Below are 19,950 nucleotides of genomic sequence, written 5' to 3' on the forward strand. Positions count from 1 at the left end.
TCTTGAAATGTGCATACCTTAACTACTTGAGAAAGATTGTCATTCATTTGCTTTATAGTCTTTATGTTGATTCATTTCGTAAAGGTTTGTTTTTCTTTCTTTTTCTTCTATGGTTTGCCTCATTGATGTTTGGTGGAGAGTTATGGGTCAAACTCTTAGGATACCCTTACGAGACCTCACTCGTCCTCATAGGCGACTTTGGGGTTTAAAGGGATTGTTGTAGCTAAAAACAACCGTGATTCCTACGACAATGAGTCTAAGTGTACATTCTTATCTTAAGTCTTTGTTTTTCGTTTTCAATAAAATTTTCATCCTCTCTTTTTCTTGCTTTGTTTTGCTCAAGGACGAGCAAAAGTTTAGCTTGGGGGAATTTGATGAGTGACATTTTTGGCACTCATTTGGTTCCTTTTTGGATGATTTTTATTTCATTTTATCTCTCTTTTCTTTAGTTTTCCTTAGTTTTATTCTTGTTTTCTTCATTTTATGCTTTTTGTAGTTAGTTTCTCTATTTCGTGCTTTTTCTTGTTTACTTGCTCTTTTTCCCTTTTACTTGCTTTTTATCCTTCGATTGTAGGTTGTGATTGATTGTCCAAGGATTCCCGGACTTCCTTTCTATAGTTTTCCATTGATTTTCATGCCTAAAGCTTGTGCAAGAAGTTTCAAGTCAATGAGAGGTTCAAGGAGCATGCTTCAAAGTCTTGTTTATGCCTTCCTCATGGCTCATTTTCTTCAAGAAATTCAAGGAAGTTGCTGCCTACCTTGTCCTCCATCATCATCATCTAGGATGCGTGCACCTCGTGAGCAAGGGCAAAGAAGAAAGGAGGAAGCTGCAGCTATGTGCGGGCGCACTTGAGGAGTGTGCGGCCGCACATCTGTCGTGTGCGGCCGCACATCTGTCGTGTGCGGCCGCACATCAGGTGTGTGCGGGCGCACATTCCTGGGTACACTCCTTCGAGCGCCCGCACCAACGTGGGTCTATTTTTGGACGTCTTTCCCAACTTCCTCTTGGGATTGTTAGTTATTTCATTCCTTTTATAGAGAGAAGTTTGGATCTTGAAGAAAAAAAAATTAGATTAGATTAGATTTTAGAGAGAGAAAACATTAGTTCTTAGCATTTTTAGAGAGAGAAAGTGTGGGTTTGATGATTGATGATTGAAGATTGCTTCATTTGATTTGATTTCTATCAAGTTTGTAAGGATTCTTTACTCTTTAATGCAATTCAAAGTTTGATTTCATTAGTATTGTTGTTTGATTTGATTAATTGATAGTTGATTGATTTTGCTTGTTTCAATTTGATTTCAATTGATGAATTTGGGAATGATGATTAGTTTAGCTTTGATTTTGTTGTTCTTTATGGATTGTGAGTAGTTTATTTGCTTGGGTAGTGGTGAAGCATGTATTGATGATGAATTGAGGTTAATTTGGGGGAACATTGATTGAGTTGATGATGTGATTAAATTGGTTGATTGATTATGTGCATGTGTGTGTTTGATTTAGGCTTGATCACCCTAGTTATTCACACTAGATTGCATTGTAAGCTTGCTATGATACGGACCATTGATTAGTAAACTTGCAATTTCACGATTGAGGTGCTTTGTGACGTTCCCTAGGTAGTGTTTAGCGTAGTTGACGCTAGTTAGACCTCAAGGTGAACCATCTTAGTATGCTCTTTTGGATACATGATGATTTTCCTTCATATCGCTCGACTTAGTTGGTTCAACCTCCCAAATTACCGTTTCCATTGTGATTGCATGTGGATCCATTGCTCTAGTGTCTTAGATTGATCTCATATAAGTTTTGCATTGCCTAGTTTAGCCTAAGTTCTACCTCAACCCCTTCTTGACTCCGAAATAGCTTGATTTAGGCATCGTGCATTTGATATCCATTCCTTTGGGTTCGACCTTGACTTACCACTACGCTAAATAGGGGTTAGTTAAGTTACAAATTTTGTTTGATTGGGTGGGGTGGTAGCCCAACGACCTACCGTTCTCCTTCCCACCACAATTTTTCTTTCTTTTGCCGGATATGGATCCGATATAACAATTTCTCCCCTGACCGTTTTGGTCGGGTTTATTCTATGAAAGTGCCAACTGAGTCGGTTTTGTTCAATTTGCTTCAATTTTTTGCATTTTCAATTTGCATATATACTTGAATTTTTTGCCTAACTCGTTAATCGCATGCGGCAATTGCAAAAACCAGCTGTGCTTTGTCCCTGGGCGGCCGTGTGGTTGGTTTCAAAACTTGATTGATTGACTTGGGAACTTTTGATACTTTAAAGAGTACGAGATGTTCCTAAGTCAATTAACCACAGTAGTGATTGCCCCGAACCAAGTACACAGCCGACCAATCGTACAGGCGGATAAGCTATTGGCCCATGCTGTTTGAATATTTTATATTGAACTATTTTTCCACTGTCTGGGGTGTTTGTAATCCAATTATACTCAATGTCCGTTTGCCCCATTGGGATGACTTGTATAATTTCAGTAAATAATCTAAATTAGAACTACGCTTGGTCACCGACTGATGTCTTTAGACATCCGGTTCTTGTAAACTTGGTTGTTCTTTAGATTATTTAGGTTAGACGGGTATGAGTTGGCCAATTTTTCTGTTCAATTTTGACCGTCTGTATGCGTTTATAGAGCAATGTGCCACCCAAATGGGAGATGCTCTCCGCGACGAATTCACCCCGATGGGCGTCGCCGGACGCCATACTCATGTTGGAGCAGATGAATTTATAAATTTAAATATCATCCGGCCATTGGCCTCAGGTCTCTTTAAGACGTTTGTTTAGCCACTAAGTTTTTAGTTAGCTTATAATTAGTGCATAAAAATTGGCTGTTTGTGCATTACAGGCGGCACTTATGACATTACGCATGCATATAAAGCAATGAATAATAGAATTGAAAACAAAAGGCAGCTTTTCATTAATAGGCATTTCATTTACAAAAAATGTACAAGTTCTCAGAAGTAGTACTTTTTTAAGTTGTCTACATTCCGAGTTCTAGGCAGCCGCCTGCCGTTTGGAGTTTCCAGGCAGTAGGTGCCGCCTCTTACTTCTTCATAAATCCGGTAGGGGTCTTCCTAATTAGGAGTTAACTTTCCTTGCTCATTGACCCTACTGGTTGCCTCCATTTTTCGTAACACAAAGTCACCCACTTTCAAGGGCCATTTATGTACTCTCTTGTTGTAGGAACGGGTCATTCTCAGACGGTAAATCTCATGACGCAAGGCGGCATTGCCCCTGCGTTCTGGGAGTGAGTCCAATGCTAGCTGCATGGCCTCCTAGTTTGCCTCTTCATCGTATAGCATTACTCGTAGAGTCAGCTCATAATGTTCGATGGGCAAGACGGCTTCAGCACCGTATACCATGAGAAATGGGGTTTCACCGGTTGCCCCTTTTTCAGTTGTCTAGATGGCCCATAGGACATGAATTAATTCTTCTGCCCATAAACCACTGGCCCTTTCAATTTTCTTTTTGATGCCGTCTAAGATGAGTTTGTTGAAGGCTTCAACTTGGTCGTTTGCTTGGGGTCGGCCGACTGATGCAAAACAATGTGAGATCCCTTGATCTCCCAACCAATTCTTGAGATGAGGTGTCTCAAACTGAGGGCCATTGTCAAAAACCATAGACATAGGTACCCCAAACCGGGTGATGATGTTCTTCCAAATGAAAGAGATGACATCCTTTGTCTTGGTGTTTTTGGCTGCCTCTACCTCCACCCACTTGGTGAAGTAATCAACAGCCACCAGGATGTATCACTTTCCGCCTGGAGTAGGCGTATACGGACCCAGAATGTCCATGCCCCATTTAGAAAATGGGATTGGGCTATTGCCGTCAGGTCGGTGGCCGGACGGTGAATGAGCTTCCCAAACCTTTAGCACTTGTCACATTTTTTAACCATCTCCATGGCGTATGACTCAAGAGTGGGCCAAAAATATGTTGGGTTTTGATGAGTCCGACTCATCGCGGAAAATAAAACCCGAGCCAAGATCAAACTCACAATTAATATAATCAAAAGACATAATTAACAAGAATTAAGGAAAGACGAAATTACCTTTGAAGCGTGCTTCGCTCGTCTACCGAGCTCTTACTTGAGAAAGCTTTTACTCTCGCAACGGGTGAAAACCTCCTACGGTATCCACCTGCAACACGACCCCGACTAGGTCTATTATGGAGGTTAGCCAAGTCCGACCAAACTACTCGAGTAATTAAGAGTTTAAAGGTTTTCTCTCAAGTGGAGATGCCTTTTCTAACTCTTACTCAAGTGAGTTTTCCCATACCCCAAGTTGGGTATTTATAGGGAAACTCATTGATAAGTGACTTTTATGTCACTTTTAGGGTATTTTTATGCTTAATTTTCGTTTTATTTTCCAATAATTTTCCTCTTTTTAATCTTTATTTCTCTTATTTTCTTATTTTCGTCTTTTGTCTTTTTATTTTGTGTATTTTAGTAGTTTTTAATAGTTTTTAGTTTATTTTCGTTATTTATTTTATAATTCTTAATTTATAATGTTTTAGTCTAGGTTCTTGTTAATATTTTTCTTCTTGTTTTCCTCCTTTTATTTTCTTTTATTTTCAAGTTTGTTTTCTTTATTTTTATTTTATTTCATTTGATTTTATTATTTCTTTTAGTTTTAATTTTTTTTTTTACTTTAATTTCATTTTAATTTAATTTAATTTTATTTTATCTTATCTCCCGACTTTTCCCTTGTGTATTTTTTGTTGTAGGTTTTGTTCGGAGGTCTGAGACTCGAGTCAAATGTGTCAAACCACAAGCTTCCAAGCCTCAATTTTCTGCCACTCTAACCTACACTACACCCTCACCTATCCTCCACCACACCCACTTGCCAACATCACTCACCCAAAAAAATCCCCTGCTCCCACCTCCAACCACCTGTGAGCAGCAAACAACAACCAAATCAACCTCCCTTGCTCCCAATTCCTCACCAAACAACAACTCCACCACGCATTCCAGCCCACAACAACTCCAGCCGCAACTCCCAGCCACCACAAAACAGCCCGTATAGCCACCTAGAAACACCAGCCGCACCACCTCAACCTCCAATCATTACCCTGCATTCACCTATCACCAATTTCAGCCACCACACCCCGCAACATTTAATAGCAGCTGCACCATTTCACACCACGTAAACCCACAGCCCGAATACCGCCAGTTAATTCCACCAAGCCCGCAACAAAGCTCCAATTAGCCCCAAATTTGCAAACCCATACGGAGCAGGCTCTCTGTATTACGAAGCGGCCACTCCTCTTTTATTCACTTTCTCCAATTTGAGGCAGAATGCAAGAGCGGACGCTCCGATGGGTGTGCGCGGACGCTCCTATGGGTCATTAGAAATCACGTGATTTTCTCGTGGATCCTTAAGCATTTCAAAATCCAACGGCTCTGATGATTGCGATTGTGATGATACGTGGTGATGTTGATGATTGAAGAGTAGCAGCCGTTGATATGATGCGTGGTGATGATTGATGAACGGTGGTGATGATGGTTGTTTTGGCTGATTCGGTGATGATGAAATTAGAGTAGAGCAGCCAAAACAAAAAGAAGGAACTGGGAGCTGATTTTATATTTTTCGGGGGTCTCATTGTTTTTGGGGGAGTTTTTGGTTTATTTTCGTTTTTTATTTTCTTTTATTTTTAATTTATTTCTTTTTCTATTTTCCTTTTCTTTTCCTTATTTTCTTTTATGTTAGTTTTGTTATTTAATTAATTTTTTGAGGAGTTTTATTTCTTTTTATTTTCTTTTATTTTAGCTTGTAATATAAATACCCTTTGGGGTTTAATACTCTAAGAACAATTATTCACCTTAGTTTAGTTTAGTCTCATTTTTTAATTTTCTCTCTCTTAGGGTTAGATTAGGAGTTTCTCTCTCTAGTTTAGGAGTAGTTTTATAGAGAGAAAGCTTGGATTTTTCATGGGGTTTTTGAGAGGTTGAAGAAGCTAAATGTGGAATCTCTTCTCATCTATTCAATGAGCATTTCTAACTTTCTCTCACCTTTATTGCTTTAATTAATTCTTATTTTTGCTTATTTGTTTGTTGATATGAGTAGTTAATTAGATTAGTTGTTTGATTCTTGCTTTATTTCTTATTTTACCTTGTTTTCTATGCTTTTGTTCATCATGATTGCTTAGATTTTGCTCTAGGGATATGGATGAAGGGGATGTTGATGTTTTTAATTGATTAGTTGTGTTTGAATTGTGATTGAGGCTTGATTTGTGAGCATTGATGATGACTTTATTGCTTAGGGACTTTCTAGCTAATTTCCCATATGATTTTTTATCGTGCTCTTAATTAATTGTGCGAGAGTGAGTTAATTAAGGGTTTAATTTCATCCATGTTTAGGCTAGTTAACTTGCACGGGAGAGAATTGATCTAGTCGAGTTAATTAGCATGTTTGATTGTGCGAAAGTGAATTAATTGTGTTGATTTCTCCTAATTAAGCCCATGATAATTTGTGCACATTTGGTTAGTTGAATTCATTAATATGCCCCGATTCCCCTTTCCCTAGTGCTTTTAACGCTTGATTTTATTTGTCTTACTTGTGCTCCTTATTGTTCTTTACAAACTTCATTTCCGACCTAGTTGTTTAATCGACTAAAACCATTGACACTTAGTCTCCGTGGATCGACCCTTTACTTGCCACTAACTAGTTTAGTGTAAGTTTAGGTATTATAAATTTCTAATTTGGTTTAGGTTAGTAGTCCCAGCGACCTATTAACCTGTGACCACTCATGAGTGAAATCTTCACTCCCATCAATGTGGGAGAGTTGGTAAAATTAATATTCTCCTTTTATTTTTAAATCAAAAACAAAAGAAAATAGCCAACAACTAATTCATCAACAAGTGGCACATTTAGAGGAGGGGTTAGGTAAGGACCATAAGGGAAGGGGGGGGGGGAACCAAACTTGATCCCCAAGGCTTCCCAAAAACCGCCCCTCACTATGCTCGGCACAAATGAGATGCTGCCACGTGGCAGGCCAAGCCTTGGCACCCAAGCTGCCTTACTAGCGCTTGGTGCGTGGGGCTAGGCTTGCCGCTGGCCGTTTGGTGCGTGCGTCATGCCTATTGCTACCAGCGAGCATGCTTGCGTGCCAACCCAGCAAGCTTGCTTGCTGCTTGCTGCTGGGCGTGGTGCGCCATGCCGCAGCTCTCCCACGCTGGCCCTGCTCTAGCACTGTTAGCTTGATGCTGCTGCTTGCGCATGCTAGCTATGCTTGCTAGCCATGTGCCAACATCAGTGTTAGCGATGGTGCGCTAGCATGCACCAGCTAGCCTTGGATTGGATTTGTGCGCATGCTAGCCACCTTGGCTATACCAACTTCCCTTAATACTCGGTTTTCTCGGGGCATTCCGACGCTAGGGGTATTTTGGTAAATTGTTGATTAATTAGCAATTTTACCATCTCGTCTTTTATTATTTTGACTCAACTTCCAACGCTCGGTTTCGACGTTCCTAGCTCGATTTCCGACGTCTAAATATTAATTACTTGAGCGACTCATTAATTCCTTCCGAATTAATTCGTCGTGTTAGATAGTTAGTTGCTTGGGTTATACATTAATATTACTGATTAGAATCAGCCTCCACCTAGGCATTCCGATCACTAGACCTTACTGAATAATTAGCTTTCTTATAATTCCGAACCCTCTACCGGAATAATACACTTGTTCAGAACCCTCTAGGGCTTCAAATCCCCTAATGAGAGCAACATCTTCTTACCACAAACAAGTGAAATTGGGTTCGATGGGCCTTACGAGCTCTAGACTGGCTACCTTATCATGGACCTACCCTAAAGTCAACCGGTGGCAATCCCGAAACATGTAAACTTTTAACACTTAGTAAGAAAGACATTCAATCACACAAGTTATCTTTTATTATGCTCAAAATGAAAATGAAACAACTAAGGTTTTCATGGTTTGTCTTGAAACAATTAAATCATTTTTTTTTCAAAAAGGAGGGAGAATAAAAGCATAGGAGGTAAGTAAACATTTAATTCCCAATCGAAAAACAAAGATCGTTCGGTATCATACCAACGATCACCAGATTCCGTAGAATCAAATGCATACATCCTCGAACAATTAACTCCATCATAATCTAACTAACTATGCACGCAAGAGAAAATAAAAGAGAGAAAAGGAAAGGTCTCACCCAAATGTTTCTTGAAGAAAAATAAAGCACCCAAACCATTTACCATAACTCGATATGTTGCTTCCAATGTTCTTCAAAGCTACAAAAGAGAGAGATAAAACAAATACAAAAACTATACAAAGAGAAAGGTTAGAGAAAAACAAATCTACAAACTTGAAAAGTGGACATAACCAAGTGCCCAAATCATCATCCAATCATCATCATCATCATTATCATTAATCAATCAACAATACAACCAAAAGCTAAAACCCAACACCCAACAACAATTCCAACATAATTCCTTCAAACGTTCCTATGAGTCCTTGGTGCCTTCCCCCACACTTATCCAAAACTACTCCCTTTTGACTCAAACACCCCCCACACTAAATAAGAGCATCGTCCTCGATGCTTCACATGCAAATAAACACACAAGGGAGGCACCAAAAGGGGAGGGGGAAACATGCATACCAAGGGGGAATTATTGGCCACTAGGGCCGGCACCATCATCATCCCTATCATAGGAAAAGCCTGAGGGGGGGCCACAGGGATCCCAACCTTCGGTGTAACCGGGGGGCCACCCATAATGACCTTTGAAATTGGTCAAACGGCTCGGGTTGCACCACTTGCGAAGGGTGAGAGGGATCAACGTAGGGGTAGTTTGGGTCGCCCCTATAATCACTCCTACCCGAAACCCGGTAGTCATAATGATCGGACTCATCGGGTAACTCATGCCTAGGCTCATCGGGGTTTGAGAAACCCGGCCAATAGGGGTACGTAGGTTGGTTGTCATCCCTCCATGATGGCACGGGCCCTTGTTGGACCGGCGTATATGGATAGTTAACTGGAGGAGTGACCTCCCCTCTACGTACACTAGCACTACTAAAATTCGGACAAATTGCGACCGCCTCTGACGGTCGTTGAAAATAGCAAAAACGGTCGCTAAACTTAATTGCGACCGTCAACGGTCGTAACGTGGTGGTCGTTATTACCTTGGTCGCAAAAAAACAAAATTACGACCGCTTGACGGTCGCAATTTTTTTGCGACCGTTTTTGATATTTTCAACGACCGTTTGAAAAACGGTCGCAAATAAATATAATTGCGACCGGTATAGTCAGCGGTCGCAAAATTGGTTTTAGCGACCGCCTACAGCCGTCGCTAAAATTTAAAAAAAAAACAAAAAAAAAAGAAAATCACCCTACCCCGTATCCAGCCTCAGCTCACCAACCCACCACCATTGCCAACCCTATTCACATTTACCCACCACCACCATCCACCCTAAATACTACCAGCCACCCCGAAAACACCTTCAACCACCACTTAAACACCTTCAACCACCACGAAAACACCTCCAGCCACCCCAACAACACCTTCAACCACCACAAAAACACCTCCAGCCACCCTGAATCACCACGAAAACACCTCCAGCCACCCCAAATCACCTTGAAAAGAACTCCAGCCCACCCCTGATTCACACCCCTTTCCCACAAAAACCCAAATCAGCCACCACAAAAGCCACCCATAAACCAAATTAACCAAAAATCAAACAAAAAAACATGAAAACCCAAAATTTAGCGAAAATCAAATCAAAAAATAACAAAAATCAAACAATTTCACTTTGAATATCAAACCCTAAAATTAACGAAAATTAACCCACAAAATTATCCAATTAAAATGTACCCGAAAATCAAACCCAAAATTCAACAAAAAAAAAAACAAAATCAAATCAAAAAGAAACAAAAATCAACCAAAAACAAAACAAAAATAAACCAAAAACACGAAAACATACTTCAAACTTCGAATTTTATCTCAAATTTGGTTTAATAAGGCCAAATTCGACCATGAAAAGTGTAGATCTAGACTTTTCATGGTCGAATTCGACCTTAAAAACCATGAACTAGTTAACACCACAAAGCTAAGCATCAAACCAACACACCACCAACACTGCCGGAGAATAAGAGAACGGAAAAGGAGGGGAGCGAAACTTGGAACGAAAATGGAGATGTGAAAATGAAGAATAAAAATGAGGAGGAAGGAGAAAGGAAAGAGAAGAAGATGGAACCATGGAGAAAGAAAAAAGAAGAGGAGGAGAGAGAAAAGAAAGAGGCGGAGGCCAGAAACTCTTAGGGTTTGGCTCATTTTATACCGCATAATTTTTTATAAAAAAAAATCCCTTTTGCGACCTTTAAAGCGGTCGCAAATTATGACATTTACGACCGTCCTTTTGATGGTCGCAAATTATGACATTTACGACCGCCTTTGACGGTCGCAGATTATAAAATTTACGACCGTCTTTGTGACGGTCGCAGATTATGACATTTACGACCGTCTTTGACGGTCGCAGATTTTGAAATTTACGACTGTCTTTGTGACGGTCGCAAACGATTTATTTTAATTTAGAATTATTTTTAATTGTTCAAACATCCCAGCGACCGTCTAAAAAGATAAAAACGGTCGCAACACGGTCGCAAATTTGCGACCGTTTTCAAAGCAGTCGTAATATTGCGACCGCTTAAAAAACGGTCACAAATTTCATCATTTGCGACCGTTTTTCAGACGGTCGTAGAAAAACGGTCGCAATTTAACCGAATTTTAGTAGTGTAGCATCATACAAGGCGTTAGTTTGAAAAACATTATGATGGTTAGAGGCGAACATACCTTGCATGAAAAGTTGCATGCTCTCCATTTGCGCTCTCATTACCGCCATCTCTTGTTGAAAATCGGGTTGTTGTTGTTGTTGTCTTCTTCTTCTTCTTCCTCCATCTTGATGTTGTTGTTGTTGTTGTTGTTGTTGTTATTGTTGTTGTACTTCCACTTCATCCTCCTCCTCATTCTCAACATTAATCTCCATCTCCTCATCCACTTCATTCACCTCGCCAAAATCCACCGCCATATCATTTGGAACGACCCTCGAGTCTTTCCTCACCCACTTCATTAACTCCCTCTCTTGTGCGGGAAGTGAATTTCGGCTTCGGGAGGAAACAATGATGCTGTCGGGATACAAGAAGACTCCAAATCCCGTCCACGTTGGTCCCCTTGATGAATTGCAATGTTTTGAGTTGCTTTTCATCAAACTAAATATCGCTCCCGTCACTTTTCCCAACTATGGTGCAAGAGCGCAATTTCTCTTAATGACCCAATTTCTCCGCTAATCGAGTCACCATAGCCCTACAATGTATCTCCCCCGTCATTGCTCCAGAAACAATAGCCTCAATGCATTGGGAGAAGAGATAGCCCAAATTAACTCTATGTTCGTATTCCGGTTGAGATGCAAGCCATAAAATCCGGATCTCTTCCAATGTAATCTTCCCCAAATCCTGTTTGTCGAAAACCATGTACCCAAGAATATGGTGAAGCAACCTTAGAGCCGGGTGCATGATCTCACTAGCCAACGACCACTTAACATCAAATTTATTCTTCCGGGAGATACTTTTCTACCAAAGAAGGGTGTTGTAATCAGGAAGTTTCTTATACTCGGGGAGTAATATGTTGGCATTGGGGTTTAGGTTGAGGCACTCATTGAATTTTCAGAGTGACATGGTCTCTTTCTTGTTGAAAAGTTGGAAGGAGATGGAAATGTTGTTGTTTCCTATGGCATGGGCCTCGAATGAGACTAAGAACTCCAATGTAGGCTCATAGTATGTGTTATAGGCTTTCGTAACAAAGGAGTTTAGCCTAAGATTGTTGAAGAAAAACCAATAATCGTCATCAATCCCCAATCTTGTAGTGGTGGGTTGATGGTAGTGTTTAGAGAGATGGATTTTTGTTAATTGGAGGGCATCGTAATTGGCTTTGTGGTTCCTGTTTGTGAATTTGGTTGGAGGCAAAGGTGGTGGAGGTTGTTGTTCATCGGTTTGAGGGGTTTGGGAAGATAAACCTTGGGGTTGTTTTCCACTCTTCCTCTTCTTAGAACCCAATCCAAGCACCATTTTCACTTTTCAAACAATTAAAGCTCACTACTCCAAAATTCAACCCAACAAGTCCACCCACAAATCACACAACACAAGCCTCAACAATCTAAATACATCTCAACACCAAACAACACAATTCAACCAAAAATTACCACAAGAATTTCCAACTAATCAACTCACAACAACAATCAACCAAGATTAAAATCAATGTTAACAACAAAATTCACCAATTCAAGCATAAAATATCACCAAGGAAAAATAACAAGAATTAACCATGAAAATCATCAAAAATTTGCTCAAAAATTCAATAAAACAGAAAAGAGAAGATTATACCAACTATGAAGGCCACAAATCAACTCCAACTAGCCCCAAAGAACAAGAACACCAATTGCTTCAAGGTATGACAGTGGTGAACCTCGAAACTTTCGGACCCTTGATGATGGAGATTGCAAAACAATGATGAATTTGATGTTACGAGAAGAGATTTTATGAAATTTGAGATGAAAATTGGTGGAATTTGATGGTTTTTGGTAGTTAGGGTTAAGGGTTTGGGGATTTTAGAGAGAGAGAGAGTGAAAGAAGGAAGTGAGAAGGTAAAGAAGTGGACGAAATCAACCTAAGGAGCTGATTTAATCGGGATGAACCCCAACAGTCGCTCCCTCTCCTGCAGGGCCGTGCCCGCGGGTATCTAGCAACCTCGCCCGCGGGTCCTTGTACCGCACCCGCGGGCCTTTGAGCCGCACCTTCTCCTGGGGCGCGGCTAGGCATCTAACGGAAATTTAGATTTTGGGGAAAAACATCAGCCACGCCCTCTCCTTTATCAGCCGCGCCGCGGGCCCCTGGAGAGGGCTCTCCTTGGGCGCGGCTCTTCTTTTTACTTGAGTCAATAATTTTCGTTCTTCTTCCGCTCTGAACTCAAACTTGGCTTGACAAATCATGATCTTAAGGCCTCAAATCCCTAACCACACATGTAGTACCTAAGGCTTCAAGTACCTATAAATAAAAGCCAAATAACATAAGATAAATACTATCAACAAAACCGGCCAAAAAGAAGGAAAATAGGAATGAAAAGAGTCAAGAACACGGGTTGCCTCCCGAGAAGTATTTCTTTATGAGGTCACTAGCTTGACCATGAGAAAAATCCATCAAGGGGGAGGCTTGGGATCCAAAGGATCAAGCCTCAAGCTTTCAATGAGACCAACTTCTTCCTTGCAAAAATAATGCTTCATTCGGTGACCATTAACCATAAATTTGTTACCGCCCGCATCTAACTCAAAAGAACCATAGGGAGTAGTCTTTGAAACCACAAAAGGCCCCGACCATTTGGACTTGAGTTTTCCCGGAAACAAACGAAGCCTTGAGTTGAAAAACAACACCTTATCTCCAACCTTAAAGCTCTTGTTTCTTATATGTTGGTCGTGCCAATTCTTGGTCTTCTCCTTATATAGCCTTGAGTTCTCATATGCGTCATATCTAAGCTCTTCCAGTTCATTGAGCTTGAGCAATCTCTTTTCACCGGCCAACGACATATCCATGTTTAGCTCTTTGATATCCCACCAAGCTTTATGTTCTAATTCCACCGGCAAATGATAAGGCTTCCCATAGACTAACCGATAAGGGGTTGTACCAATTGGAGTCTTGTATGCCGTCCTAAGAGCCCATAGCGTGTCATCAAGTTTGAGCGACCAATCCATCCTCGATTTGTTCACCATCCTTTCAAGAAGATTATTGATTTTTCGATTCGACACCTCCACTTGCCCTTGAGTTTGAGGATGGTAGGGAAGACCAACTTTGTGATGAACTCCATATCTCTAATTAGCACTCTTGGAACCCCAAATCGAGGAAAAATGATCTTCTTTAGAAGATTTAGCACAACCTTATGATCATTGGTAGGAGAAGGTATGGTTTCAATCCACTTAGTCACGTAATCAACCGCTACCAAGATGTATAAATTCCCACAAGAGGAAACAAAAGGCCCCATAAAGTTGACACCCCACACATCAAAAGACTCAACTTCTAAAATGTTTTGTTGAGGCATTTCACCTCTCTTGGTTATGCCACCACTTCTTTGACACCTATCACATCTTAAGACAAACTTACGAGCATCCTTATGCATCGTTGGCCACCACAAGAGAGATTGGGAAATCTTTGCCACCGTCTTGTCAACTCTTCCATGACCTCCACATGGCAACGAGTGGCAATGCTCAAGAACTCCTTTAATTTCATGGTCCGGCACACATTTACGAAAAAGGCCATCTCCACATTGTTTGAAAAGGTATGGGTCATTCTAAAACTACCTCTTCGCCTCATTGAAAACCGTTTCTTTTGTTGAGAAGATAGTTCTGGGGGAATTATTCCACAAGCAAGAAAATTTTCTATATCGGCATACCATGGGCTAGACGCCAAAGCCATAGCCATAAGAGTTTCAAATCCCATTTCCTCATTGATTGGCACATCCTCCTTGTTCTCAAAAGGAAGCCTAGACAAATGATCCGCCACATAGTTCTCTGTTCCCTTTTTGTCTCTCATTTCCATGTGAAAATCTTGGAGGGAGAGAACCCAACAGATAAGACGTGGCTTTGCTTCCTTCTTGGTCATGAGATATCGAACCGATATATGATCCGTGTACACAATCACCTTAGAGAAAATAAGATAGGATCGAAACTTGTCAAATGCAAACACCACCGCTAACATTTCCTTTTCCGTTGTAGTGTAGTTCTTTTTAGCTTCATCAAGAGTTCTACTTGCATAGTAGATGACATCTGATCTTCCTTCTTTCTTTTGCCCAAGAACATCACCTACTGCAAAGTCACTAGCATCGCACATTAGCTCAAAAGGCAAGCTCCAATCCGGAGCTTGCACAACGGGAAAGGAAATGAGAGCTTCCTTGAGCTTGTGAAACGCCTCAAGGAAAGCCTCATTGAAACTAAAAACAACATCCTTTTTGAGTAACTCGGTCAAAGGTTTGGCGATTGATGAAAAATCTTTAATGAACCTCCGGTAAAAACTGGCATGCCCTAGAAAAGCTTTTACTCCCGTGATGGAGGTAGGAGGGGGCAACTTTGCAATCACCAAAACTTTCGCTGGATCAACCTCAATGCCATTCTTTAAAACTTTATGGCCAAGGACAATACCCTGCTCAACCATAAAGTGGCATTTTTCCCAATTTAAAACCAAACTCGTCTCTTGACACCTTTTCAAAACTTTTTCAAGATTATAAAGACAATTGTCAAAAGACGAGCCACCAACACTAAAATCATCCATGAATACCTCAATTTCTTTTTCAAGCATCTCGGAGAAAAGAGAAGTCATGCATCGTTGGACAGTTGAAGGAGCATTGCATAACCTGAATGACATTCTTCGGTATGCAAATGTTCCATATGGACATGTGAAAGTAGTTTTCTCTTGGTCACTTGGATGGATAGGGATTTGGAAAAATCCGAAGTACCCATCCAAGAAACAAAAGAAAGCATGGTGAGAAAGTCTTTCCAACATTTGGTCCATGAATGGGAGAGGAAAATGATCCTTCTTTGTATTTTAGTTCAATATCCTATAATCAATACACATCCTCCACCCGGTCACCGTCCGGGTGGAGATTTCCTCTCCTCCTTCATTTTTTATGATGGTCATTCCACCCTTTTTTGGAACTACATGAACCGAGCAAACCCATTTTCTATCGGAGATAGCATAGATGATGCCCGCTTCACGTAGTTTCAAAATCTCTTTCTTGATGACCTCTTGGAGGTTGGGGTTCAACCTCCTTTGAGGTTCAATGGAGGTGGAATGATCATCTTCAAGATGAATACGATGCATGCACAAAGAAGGGATAATACCCTTGATACATCAATGCTATACCCTATCACATCTTTATATTTTCTCAAAACATCAAGCAATTTTTCCAAATGAAGTCCATCAAGGCTAGCATTGACGATAATAGGGAATTGTCCTTCATTATCAAGATAAGCATATTTCAAAGAAGGGGGAAGGGGTTTGAGTTCTACCTTGGGAGGAGGCTTAAAACTCTCCTCCAATTTCTCCTTTTCTTGCTCAAGCTCGATTTCCACTTCTTGTTCAACCTCATCCACCTTCGAGGTTTCTTCCATAGCCATGACGAACTCTCTTGCCTCTTGAGAGTAAAACTCTTCCTTGCATGTAAGAGCTTCAATCATTGGATCTTGAGGCCTCATCACTACCCTCCCCAAACGATCTAACTCCTCATTAACAACATCGACTCGGTAGCATTTCTCAACCATGGGGGACTTGAGTAACTTGGAGAACTCAAAGACAATCTTCTCATCGGCTACCTCACATGTAATGGTGTTGTTCTTGCAATTGATGACCGCCCCCAAGGTTTTAAGAGCTTCATGACCCAAGATCAAAGGATTATCAACATCTTCCTCCATATCCATCACTACAAAATCACATGACACATAGATATGCCCAACTTGAATAGGAACATCTTCAAGCTCACCACAGGGAAGTTTGACCGAGCGGTCGGCTAGTTGAATTGTTTTTCTTGTGGGAATCATTTCAATATTGAGTTTTTGTGCAATGGAGAGGGGAATTAAGCTAACACTCGCTCCTAAATCTACCAAGGCACCCCTAGATTCCATGTTACCGATCTTAACCGGTAAAGTAAAGCTTCTCGGGTCCTTCTCTTTCTTTGGCATCTTGTGTTGAACGAGTGCACTAACTTGATGAGGGAGGGTAATGAGCTCATCATTGAGCTTCCTCTTGTTGGTTAAGATGTCTTTGAGAAATTTGGAGTAGGAAGGCATTTGGATAACAACCTCGACGAAAGGGAGACTTATGTGTAAGTTCTTCATTACACTAAGGAATTTTGCAAATTTGTCATTCAACTTTCTCTCCGCAAGCCTCCCGGGAAAAGGAACCGGCTCATCTAGATTCCTAGTCTCACTAGGACTTGAAGTTGTTTTCTCATCATTGTGCTTCTTTTTCTCCACATTCTCTTCTTTCCCAACACCTTTGTCTTCTTCAACTCTCTTCTCCATCCTCACACCTTCTTCTTCTCCCTCTTTAGGCCCTTCATAGGATGTTCCCGATCTCAATGTAATTGTCTTGCAAGAATCGGGTTTTAAGTTGTGAGAGGGGTTAGGTTGTGGTTGCCCGGGTAAAGTAGAAGGTGAGTTGAAAGATATTCTCTTGGCCAATTGGGATAATTGTGAATCAACCATCTTGTTATGAGCTTTGACCTCTTGCATTTGTTGATTCATGGCTTGGAGTTATTGAAGAATTTGGGTTTGTGTGGAATCAGATTGAGATACTTGATCATGACTCCTTTGAGACCCTTGATTCGGATTGTTGTATTGATTTTGGTTGTTGTATTGGTTGTTTCTTGGGTAGTTACCCCTTGGGTTTTGGTTTTGAGGTGGAGGTGGGTTTTGATATTGAGGGTTGGAATTGTATGATAGTTGAGCTTGTTGCCCCCATTGTTGAGGTTGAGGTGCAAATCCGGGCGGTGGTTGTCTCCAAGCTACTCCTCCGCCACTTCCCTTAAATCCATCTTGCCTTGTGTTATAAGACGCAACATGTTCGGGGCTCAAGCCTCCACAATAAGATGTATCGTGGTTTATACCACCACAATTTTGACATGAGAAAGAATTGACTTGAGAAGAGCTTGCCCCACTATTAACACTTGTATTCAACTTTGCAAGCCCCTTGATCAAAAGCTCAATTTGATGTTGGAATTGATTAACCTTCTTTAATTCATACATCCCACCTTTCTTCGGTGCATTCCTCCTTCTACCACCCCAAGAGTAGTTCTTCGCCACTTCTTCGATTGTTGCCTTAACTTGGTTTTGGGGGATCTTAATCAATTGTCCACCCGCCCCCGCATCCAAGTTAGCTCTAGACATAGGTTCCAATCCATCATAGATGAATCGCATGAGCAAGCTTTGATTGTATTCATGATGAGGACATGCTTGTACCAATTCCTTGAACCTTTCCCAAGCTTCACTAAGACTCTCATCTGTTTCTTGTTCAAACGATGCAATCTTCTTTCTCATCTCGGCGGTCTTTTCCTCGGAAATGAACTTCTTCAAGAATGCCTTGACTATCTCTCTCCATGTTGTGAGAGAACTTGGCCTCACTTGCTTAAGCCAATTTTTAGCTTTACCCGAAAGAGATTGGCGAAATAGATGCATTCGGATGTACTCTTGAGAAACTTGATTGGTTTGAATCATGGCACATAGCTCGAGGAATATATCAAGGTGCTCAATGGGATCTTCACTTGGAGAACCCGAAAATTGCTCCCCTTGTACCATCCTTGTGTATTGGGGATGAATGGTAAAGTTGGTTTCCATGACGGGAAGCAAAATCCCTCCCGTGAGCTCGTAATCCTCCGGATTCCCAAACTCACAAAACAAAACTTCATCCTCTTCTCCCGCCATTGCCTCACTTTGAGCACTTGAAGAACAAGAGTCAATCCCACTATCAACAATAGCACCAAGACCTCTTCCCTCTTCTTGATAAAGCCTACGGACTTGTCTTAAAGTTTGGTCGATCTCGAGGTCAATGTTATGTGTGGGCGGACCTTGAGATCTCCTAAGCATCCACCAAAGCTAAGCGAACAATTAGCAATGACAAGTAGGATAGAGCAAGCAAAATAAAAAAAAAGAAAAGCAAATAAAATAACTCTAACAATAGCAAAAATACATGCAAAATAAGCCGCTTCCCCGGCAACGGCGCCAAAATTTGATCACGGTGGAGTAGGCCGTTGAATCTACTACCCTAATCAAATTAATTATTTATAAACCAAGAGCTTCACTAAACTAGTTAGCGGTAAGTATAGGGTCGAACAATAAGGAAGCACACAAGTTAAACATCAAATCCACTAATGCAAGAGTAGATGGGAGAATATTTTTGTTGGTTTCATAGATTAAGGAAACTAAAGCAATAAAGAAAGAAAGATAAAAAGGATTTAACCAAATATAAACAACGCTAGGGATATGGGGTGGTCAATGTGATCAAACAAAGATGGACAGTGATGATTATCATGAACAACATGCCATAGAATGCTAAGTTCTACTCAAACAACTCACTTTCATGCAATTACTTAAGCAAATCAATGAATTAAGTCTTGTCCTAATTGAGATCACTTTCATGCATCCAATTAGTCACTAATCATGGCAAGAGATTAAGAGTGCACAATACATAAAACTCTACTTAAATAATTCATTTTCATGCAATCATTAAAGTAAAGGTGATCTTAATCTAATTCAAATCATTCTCATGCATTCAAATTAGGGAACATCAAATAATGTGCTACTAAAATTCTCAAGCTATCAAAAATCATATCTTTCATCAATTTATGGCATGAGTACAATCAAATCATCATCAATTATCAATATTAACACACGTTTTTCACCCCCTTCCCATAGCTTAAAACTTAGCCTAGGAAAGAGAAACTAACCATCATAACAAAACTAAACAAGGATTCAATAAGCACAAAACTAAACATGATTGAAAACAAATAAAAATAATACGAACAAGTTCAACTAAAGAGATAGATGAAAATAAGCAATAACAAAGCAAATAAATCAAACTAAAAGAAAGGATTAGAGATTACTAAAGAGGAACTTGATTAAAGATTAAAACTTGGAACTTTTGCCTTTGATTAAAATAAACTTGACCAAACGTTGAATTTAATGAAGAAACTTGAAGAATAAGCTACTTTCTCTCTCTAAAATACTAGGTCTAATGTTTATTGAAAAATAGGATCCTTACAAATTTCAATAAGAAGGCTATTTATATGCATCTAAAAATCAGAAATAAAACACCACGAAGAGGCCTCTATCGTGCTGTCGCGCCCTCTCCTGGCAGGGTACGGCTTCGACTTGCCCAAAAGGTCGCGCCCGCATCTTGTGGTGCCGCGACC

The 19,950-nt window shown here is 40.5% G+C and overlaps 1 non-coding gene across 1 annotated transcript; it reads left to right on the top strand.

The window, feature by feature from the left end:
* Window positions 1-17,976: 17,976 nt before the first annotated feature.
* Window positions 17,977-18,081, top strand: LOC145587165 (small nucleolar RNA R71). The gene has a single exon (XR_014101191.1). It is a non-coding gene; the product is annotated as a small nucleolar RNA R71 (small nucleolar RNA).
* The last annotated feature ends 1,869 nt before the right edge of the window (window positions 18,082-19,950 follow it).

The sequence above is a fragment of the Chenopodium album genome, chromosome 16, assembly GCF_948465745.1.
Source record: "Chenopodium album chromosome 16, dcCheAlbu1.1, whole genome shotgun sequence".
Lineage (NCBI taxonomy): Eukaryota > Viridiplantae > Streptophyta > Magnoliopsida > Caryophyllales > Amaranthaceae > Chenopodium > Chenopodium album.